Consider the following 9,804-nt stretch of genomic DNA (forward strand, 5'->3'; position numbering starts at 1 on the left):
CAGAAAATACCAAATTTTAAAATGTATAATATGCTAAACTCTTACTTTCTGTCATTTGACAGATGCCATCTGCCATGTCTACACTAATACATATATATATATATATATATATATATATATATATATATATATATATATATATATATATACATATATGGAGAGAGAGGTGGAGATGATAGAAATAGAGATTAAATATATATGGGAACTGTCAAATCATTCTATATGTCCCTCTTGCTACTATAACTATTATGTATTCACTTTTATAAATATGTATTAGTTTAAATTTTTAATTTTTTAATTTAAATATTCTACTTGATGCTTTGTGTTTTTAAATTAAAACACTAGTAATAGTGTTCCTTCCTAATTTTCTCCCAACTAACCCCAACCTGTACCCTTTCTTCCCAACTAGTTCTCTTCCTTTTATGATATGTCTTTAAAGCCTCTTTTCTAGCCTCGAGTTATATGGCCTAGAATCATAATCACAGCCTCATATGAATATACATATGAATATATGTGCCCTAGACATCTGCACACATATAAAAATTAAAATAGAATATGCCTACAAATTCAATTCTTTTTTTTTATTTTCTAAGCCTAAGTTACTTTATCCAATATAATAATTTTCAGATCAAGTTATCTTCCTACAAACTTTACTGTTTAATTTTTTGTTTATGGTTAAATAAAATTTCATTTTGTTAGTGCTCCACACATTAATCTGTTGTTGAACAACTAAGCTGGTCCCGTTTTCTTGGTATTTTTGAATTGAGCGAATGCAACAAGAATGCTTCAAGTCCTTTGGGTATATGCCTATGAATGGGTCACATGCTAATTTTAATTTTAGCTTTGTAGAACTCTCCATATTGATTTCGGTAATGGATGTAACATATTGTACTCTCAAGAGGAGCAAATAAAGTTTTCTGATATGTGAAGATATTAAAATGCTTTCATTTGTTTACTTTTTCTGTGCCCTTGAGAAGTAAAGATGAATAAAATTAAGATACTACACTTAACAAAGCATCCTTTGCATTATAGTTCACTCAGTTTCAACTAATCCCCCAGATAATAAGGAATAAATTATATCCCAAGTGTAGAGTCCATGTGTTTTATAGGAAAGTTAAGTTTGGCTGAAGGGAAAGTGAGTTTATTGCATCAGATCATTGGCTTACAATGTTTTTATCTTCCTATACTGCTGTGATTTCTAAACAGGTATGTCATGACTGCATCACACCACCTGAATTAAATTCTTCTTGCTTCCTTCCTTTCTTCAAACTAGTCTCTCTGGGATTTATAGTGAACAGAAGATAAAGTTGTCTTATCTGTATGTAATATTCATTCTTTACCTTCTGCAGAGAACTTTAAAATGTCTCACCATGCACTTTTCCCTAGAAATTAAAGAATTATTGTGATTCAACTCAAAAATTATATAATGCAGTTCTAGTCATAATTCTGTTCATATAGAAGGATTAAGAATATATATAGAGAGAGACATGCCTGGGAAGCCAGAAGAGACTACACTCTGTCCACATTTTTTACTCCAGAGGAAAACACCTAATGCCATCTGGGACCCTGGTGCACTAGGGCTGCAGGAAAAGGCGGCACAGACCCTCCTGGTTGCTGCCCTTACTGAGAGGTCAAAAGCAGCCCCCAATGAGAAACTTGAGCTGTGGGACCACAGGTAAGACGAACTTTTCTGCTCCAAGTGACCTGCCTGGTGGACTCAGGACACAGGCCCACAGAAACAGCTGAAGACCAGTAGACAGGAAAGACTACACGCCTGAAAGCAGAACACTCAGTTCCGATAACTGGCTGAAAGAAAACAGGAAAACAGGTCTACAGCACTCCTGACACACAGGCCTATAGGACAAACTAGCCACTGTCAGAAATAGCAGAACAAGGGAACACCAGAGAAAAGCTGATGGCGACAGTCAAGCACAGGGACCCAAGCAACAGAAACCAAGACTACATGGCATCATTGGAGCCCAATTCTCCCACCAAAGCAAACACTGAATATCCAAACAAGCCGAAAAGCATGATCTAGATTTAAAATCACATTTGATACTGATACTGAATGACTTCAAGAAAGACGTGAAGAACTCCCTTAGAGGAACGCAGGAAAACATAAATAAACAAGTAGAAACCTGTAGAGAGGAATCACAAAAATCCCTGAAAGAATTCCAGGAAAACATAATCAAACAGGTGAAGGAGTTAAAAATGGAAATAGAAGCAATCAAGAAAGGACACAGGGAAACAACCCTGGATATAGAAAACCAAAGGAAGAGATAAGGAGCCGTAGATACAAGCATCACCAACAGAATACAAGAGATAGAAGAGAGAATCTCAGGAGCAGAAGATTCCATAGAAATCATCGACACAATGCTCAAAGAAAATGTAAAAGAGGAAAAGCTACTGGGCCAAAACATACAGGAAATCCAGGACACAAAGAGAAGATCAAACATAAAGATAATAGGTATAGAAGAGAGTGAAGACTCCCAGCTCAAAGAACCAGTAAATATCTTCAACAAATTCATAAAAGAAAACTTCCCTAACCTAAAAAAGAGATGCTCATAAACATAAAAGAAGCCTACAGAATTCCAAATAGATTGGACCAGAAAAGAAACTCCTCCCATCACATAATAGTCAAAACATTAAATGCACAAAATAGAGAAAGAAAAGCAGTAATGGAAAAAGGTCAGATAACATATAATGGAAGACCTATCAGACTCACATGAGACTTCTCACCAAAGACTATGAAAGCCAGAAGAACCAGGACAGATGTCATACAGACCATAAGAGAACACAAATGCCATCCCAGGTTACTATATCCTGCAAAACTCTCAATTAATATAGATGGAGAAACCAAGATATTCCATGACATAAACAAATTTACACAACATCTTTCTACAAATCCAGCGCTACAAATGATAATAAATCGTTAAGCTCAACATAAGGAGGCAAGCTACACCCTAGAAAAAGAAAGAAACTAATAGTCTTGGCAACAAAACAAAGAGAAGTAAAGCACACAAACACAATCTCCCATCCAAAAATGAATATACCAGGAAGCAATAATCACTATTTCTTAATATATCTCAACAACAATGGTCTCAACTCTCTAATAAAAAGACATAGATTAACAAACTGGATATGCAATGAGGACCTTGCATTCTGCTGCCTACAGGAAACACACCTCAGAGACAAAGACAGACACTACCTCAGAGTGAAAGGTTGGCAAACAACTTTCAAAGCAAATGGTCTGAAGAAGCAAGCTGGAGTAGCCATTGTAATATTGAGTAAAATCGATTTTCAACTAAAAGTCATCAAAAAAGATAATGAAGGACATTTCATATTCATCAAAGGAAAAATGCACCAAGATGAACTCTTAATCCTAAATATCTATGCTCCAAATACAAGGGCACCTACATAAGTAAAAGAAACCTTACTAAAGCTCAAAGCACACATTGCACCTCACACAAAAATAGTAGGAGATATCAACACCCCACTCTCATCAATGGACAGATCATGGAAACAGAAATTAAACAGAGTCATAGACTGACTAAAAGAAGTCATTAACCAAATGGACTTAACAGATATTTATAGAACATTCCATCCTAGAGCAAAAGGATGCACATTCTTTTCCCTACCTCATGGTACTTTCTCCAAAATTGACCATTAATTGGTCATAAAACAGGCCTCAACAGATACAAAAAGATAGAAATGCATCCTATGAGACCACCACGTGCTGAAGCTGGTGTTCAATAACAATAAGGGAAGAACACCCACATATACATGGAAATTGAACAATGCTCTACTCAATGATAACCTGGTCAAGGAAGAAATAAAGAAAGAAATAAAATACTTCTTAGAATTTAATGAAAATGAAGGTACAACATACCCAACCTTGTGGGATACAATGAAAGCTGTACTAAGAGGAAAACTTATACCTCTGAGTTCTTGCAGAAAGAAACAGGAGAGAGCATATATCAGCAGCTTGACAGCACACCTAAAAGGTCTATGACAAAAAGAAGCAAATACACGCAGGAGGAGTAGAAAGCAGGAAATAATCAAACTCAAAGCTGAAATCAACCAAGTAGAAAAAAAAGAAAGGTAGAAAGAGTCAACAGAACCAAAAGTTGGTTCTTTGAGAAAGTCAACAAGATAGATAAAACCTTAGCCAGGTGAACAAGAGGACACAGAGAGTGTATGCAAATTAACAAAATCAGAAATGAAAAGGGAGACATAACTACAGAATCCGAGGAAATTCAAAAAATCATCAGATCCTACTACAAAAGCCTATATTCAACAAAACTTGAAAATCTGCAGGAAATGGACAATTTCCTAGACAGATACCCGGTACCAAAGATAAATCAGGAACAAATAAAATATTTAAATAACCCCATAACTCCTAACAAAATAGAAGCAGTCATTAAAGGTGTCCAAACCAAAAAGAGCCCAGTTCCAGACAGGTTCACTGCAGAATTCTATCAGACAATTATAGAAGACCCCATGCCAATACAATCCAATCTATTTCACAAAATTGAAACAAATGGAGCACTACTGAATTCCTTCTATGAAGCCACAATTACCCTTTTACCAAAACCACACAAAGACCCAACAAAGAAAGAGAACTTCAGACCAATTTCCCTTATGAATATCGATGCAAAAATACTCAATAAAATTCTGGCAAAACGAATCCAAAAGCACATCAAACCAATCATTCACCATGATCAATTAGGCTTCATCCCAGGCATGCAGGGATGGAAAATCATCAATGTAATCCATTATATAAACAAACTGAAAGAACAAAACCACATGACCATTTCCTTAGATGCTGAGAAAGCATTTGACAAAATGCAACACCTCTTCATGGTAAAAGTCCTGGAAAGAATACGAATTCAAGGCCCGTACCTAAACATAGTAAAAGCCATATACAGCAAACCAGTTGCTAACATTAAACTAAATGGAGAGAAACTTGAAGTAATCCCGCTAAAATCAGGGACTAGATAAGGCTGCACACTCTCTCCCTACTTATTCAATATAGTTCTTGAAGTTCTAGCCAGAGCAATCAGACAACAAAAGGAAATCAAGGGGATACAGATTGGAAAAGAAGTTAAAACATCACTATGTGCAGATGATATGATAGTATATATAAGCGATCCCAAAAGTTCCACCAGAGAACTACTAAACCTGATAAAGACTTTCAGCAAAGTGGCTGGGTATAAAATTAACTCAAATAAATTAGTTCCCTTGCTCTACACAAAAGAGTAACTAGCTGAGAAAGAAATTAGGGAAACGACACCCTTCATAATATTCCCAAATAATATAAAATACCTCGGTGTGACTTTAACCAAGCAAGTGAAAGATCTGTACAATAAGAACTTCAAGCCTCTGAAGAAAGAAATTGAAGAAGACCCCAGAAGATCGAAAGATATCCCATTCTCATGGATTGTCAGGATTAACATAGTAAAAATGGCCATTTTTACCAAAAACTATCTACAGATTCAATGCTATCCCCATCAAAATTCCAATCCAATTCTTCAGAGAGCTAGACAGAATAATTTGAAAATTCATCTGGAATAAAAAATAACACAGGATAGCTAAAACTATCCTCAACAATAAAAGGACTTCTCGGGGAATCACTATCCCTGAACTCAAGCAGTATTACAGAGCAATAGTGATAAAAACTGCATGATATTGGTACAGAGACAGAAAAAGAGACCAGTGGAATATAATTGAAGACCCAGAGATGAGCCCACACACCTATGGGCACTTGATTTTTGACAAAGGAGCCAAAACCATCCAATGGAAAAATATAGCATTTTTAGCGAATGGTGCTGGTTCCACTGGATGTCAGCATGTAGAAGAATTCAGATCAATCCATGCTTATCACCGTGTAAAAAGCTTAAGTCCAAGTGGATCAAGGACCTTAACATCAAACCAGATACACTCAAACTAACAGAAGAAAAGTTGGGCGAAGCATCTCGAACACATGGGCACTGGAGAAAATTTCCTGAACAAAACCCCAATGGCCTATGCTCTAAGATCCAGAATCAACAAATGGGATCTCATAAAACTGCAAAGCTTCTGTAAGATAAAGGACACTGTTGTTAGGACAAAACGGCAAACAACAGTTTGGGAAATGATCTTAACCAATCCTACACCTGATAGAGGGCTTATATCCAAAATATACAAAGAACTCAAGAAGTTAGACTGCAGGGAGACAAATAACACTATTAAAAATGGTGTTCAAAGCTAATCAAAGAATTCACAGCTGAGGAATGCCGTATGCCTTAGAAACATTAGTCACAAGGGAAATGCAAATCAAAACAACCCTGAGATTTCACCTCACACCAGTGAGAATGGCTAATGTCAAAAACTCATTTGACAGCAAATGCTGGCGAGGTTATGGAGAAAGAGGAACACTCCTTCATTGCTGGTGGGACTGCAAACTAGTACAACCATTCTGGAAATCAGTCTGGAAGTTCCTCAGAAAATTTGACATTGAAATACCTGAAGACTCAGCCATACCTCTCATGGGCATATACCCAAAAGATGCCCCAACATATAACAGACACATGCTCCACTATGTTCTTAGCAGCCTTATTTATAATAGCAAGAAGCTGGAAAAAACCCAGATGCCCTTCATCAGAGGAATGTATACAGAAAATGTGGTACATCTACACAATGGAATATTACTCAGCTATCGAAAACAATGACTTTATGAAATTCATAGGGAAATGGATGGAACTGGAAAATATCATCCTGAGTGAGTTAACCCAATCACAGAAAAACACACATGGTATGCACTCATTGATAAGCGGCTATTAGCCCAAATGCTTGAATTACCCTAGATGCACAGAACACATGAATCTCAAGAAGGGTGACAAAATTGCGAATGCTTCACTCCTTCTTTAAAAAGGGAACAAGAAATTCCTTTGCAGGGAATAGGGGGGCAAGGTTTAGAAGAGTGGCAGAAGGAACACCCATTCAGAGCCTCCCCCACATGTGGCCCATACATATACAGCCACCCAATTATGTAAGAAGGATGAAGCAATGAAATGCAGGCTAACAGGAACAGGATAAAAATCTCTCCTGAGAGACACACCCAGAATACAACAAATTCATAGGCAAATGCCAACAGCAATCCACTGAACTGAGATTGGGACCCGTGTTGAAGGAATCAAAGAAATGTCTAGAAGAGGTTGAAGGAGCTCGAGACCTCATATGAACCGCAATGCCAACCAGAGCTTCCAGTGACTAAGCCACTACCCAAAGACTATACATGGACTGACCCTGGGCTCCAACCTCATAGGTAGCAATGAATAGCCTATTAAGAGCACCAGTAGAAGTGGAAGCCCTTGATCCTGCCAAGACTGAACCCCCAGTAAATGTGATTGTTGAGGGGAGGTTGGTAATGGGGGGAGGATGGGGAGGGGAAGCCCATATAGAATGGAAGAGGGAAGGGTTAGGGGGATGTTGACCCGGAAACAGGGAAAGGGATTTACAATCAAAATGTAAATAAAAAATACCCAAGTTAATAAAGATAAAAAAAGAATTAATATAACTTAAATTAGATAAAAATGTACAGCACTAACTAATATTTTCTAATTTCTTTGCTTCTTTTTTTTAGCCCTGTTCTTGGTTTTATTCTAGTAGTGGTGTAAATAAACCACTCTTCTTCTTGAAAAAAAAGGAACATTACCTTGGCAAACTCTTCCTTTAAGCAAACATTATGCTATGCATAACACATATTAAAATAGCTTTGATAATGAAATTTTCCTTTTGTAAATGCACAAAATCATATAAAATTGAAAGGAAAGGACAGCATGTTAGATTATATTGACAGGAATGAAGGTAAGGTTTTATGTGTGGAGACAGCCAGTGATACTCCTCATGTCATGGAAATGATGGAGTGAGAAAACATGATTTGGTTGTCATTACACTGACTACATGTACTTACAATCATGATCATGTAGATATAATTTTTAAATGTTTCTCATACGTTCACACATATTATTCAACGTTGCCCTGTGATACTGAGTTGCCTGCACAAGAAACTGTATATTTACATTATGGAAAAATGGAGCAAAATGAGTTAACTGACTTTCAGGCTAGTAAGTGGTACAGATTCAACATAAGATAATCTTAACATTTCCTGGGTGTGTATCAGTTACAAGCTCATTCTACTTTCTGTGAAAAGTAAAACCTTGTTTCTAATAGCATTAATTGAATATATACCTTAGAATAGGGCCACAGGGATATATGCTAAATCCATTGTTCCTATTTGGGGGACCTTCATTCTGTTCTCACACAAGTTGTACTAAGTTCACATCATTACTGAACTGTCTTAGATTACCTTTTTCGCTACACACCCCAAGAGAATATTTTTCATAATTTCCTTGCTTACTGAGATGAGAGGTATTGTATTACACTTTTGATTCCAAACTTTTTCAAACTGCCCTGAATGTGGAGTTGTTCTCTGTACAAAGAAATGTAATCAAAGAATCACTAGTATTGAAGAGCTTTAAATTTCCCCTATAGGTGGAAGCAGCATACTACTTGAACAATATGACAGTCCCTTGTTTTGATTTTCATGAACCCTCAATTCTACCTGATTCTTTCTGGTTTTGTATCTAGATTTGGCAGAAGGAAAAAAAGTAACTGCAGAATAAGCAACCATACAGAACCTATAGAGTTTACTCTTCTGGGATTGTCAGGTGACCCAAAGCTCCAGGTTGTGATCTTCATCTTTCTCTTCATCACCTACACACTCAGCATCACAGGGAACCTGACCATCATCACTTTCACATTGGTGGATTCTCACCTCCAGTCTTCCATATATTTCTTCCTGAGGAATTTCTCTGCTTTAGCAGTATCTTTCACAACTGTCACCATTCCCAAGTTTTTGGGCACAATTATCTCAGGGGATAAAATCATATCCTTCAACAAATGTACAGCTCAGTTATTTATTTTCATCTTTTTGGGAGTTACTGAATTTTACCTTCTAGCTGCTGTGTCCTATGACTGTTACATTGCCATCTGCAAGCCTCTGCATTACCTGACCATCACAAGTCAGAAGGTCTGCACAATGCTGGTCTTCCCCTCCTGGCTTGTTTCTTTCCTAATCATCTTCCATGCACTGATGTTACTTCTACAGCTTGATTACTGTGGGTCTAATATCATTGATTACTATACTTGTGAGTATTTGTCCCTGCTTAAACTTTCATGTTCAGACACAAAGTTCCTGGAGAGGATGGCATTATCCTATGCTGTCTTTACACTAATGTTCACTTTGGTGTTAATATTTCTGTCCTACACATACATCATCAGAACAATTGTGAAGATTCCTTCTGCTAGTCAGATGACAAAGGCCTTTTCCATGTGTTCTTCCCACACTATTGTCATCTCTATCACTTATGGCAGCAGCATGTTTTGTACATTAAACCCTCAGCTGCTGATAGAGCATCATTGACCAAGGGAGTTGCCATACTAAATACCTCAGTAGCCCCCATGCTAAATCCGTTCATTTATAGCCGAAGGAATCAGCAAGACAAGCAAGCCTTGATCAACATGGCATGGAAGATGGTGTTTTTCATAAGTACATGAAATGATGTGGCTTGTGAATGAGAGGTACATTGAAGGCCAAGTAAAATAACAAAATAGAATAAACAACAAAATAACAGAATAGCTCTATATCCTTCATCATCCAATTAAAATTGCTTTCCTAAATAGTTCTGCCACAGTTTTACTTTCTCAGGAATTGCCATTTTTGTATTGGATAATCAATTAATGTGTGCTAAAACATTTTAT

At 36.9% G+C, this 9,804-nt stretch overlaps 1 pseudogene; it reads left to right on the forward strand.

Annotated features, from left to right (window-relative positions):
- Positions 8,663-9,600, forward strand: Or6c1j-ps1 (olfactory receptor family 6 subfamily C member 1J, pseudogene 1; annotated as a pseudogene).

The sequence above is a fragment of the Rattus norvegicus genome, chromosome 7, assembly GCF_021556685.1.
Source record: "Rattus norvegicus strain SHRSP/BbbUtx chromosome 7, alternate assembly SHRSP_T2T, whole genome shotgun sequence".
Taxonomy (NCBI): Eukaryota; Metazoa; Chordata; class Mammalia; order Rodentia; family Muridae; genus Rattus; species Rattus norvegicus.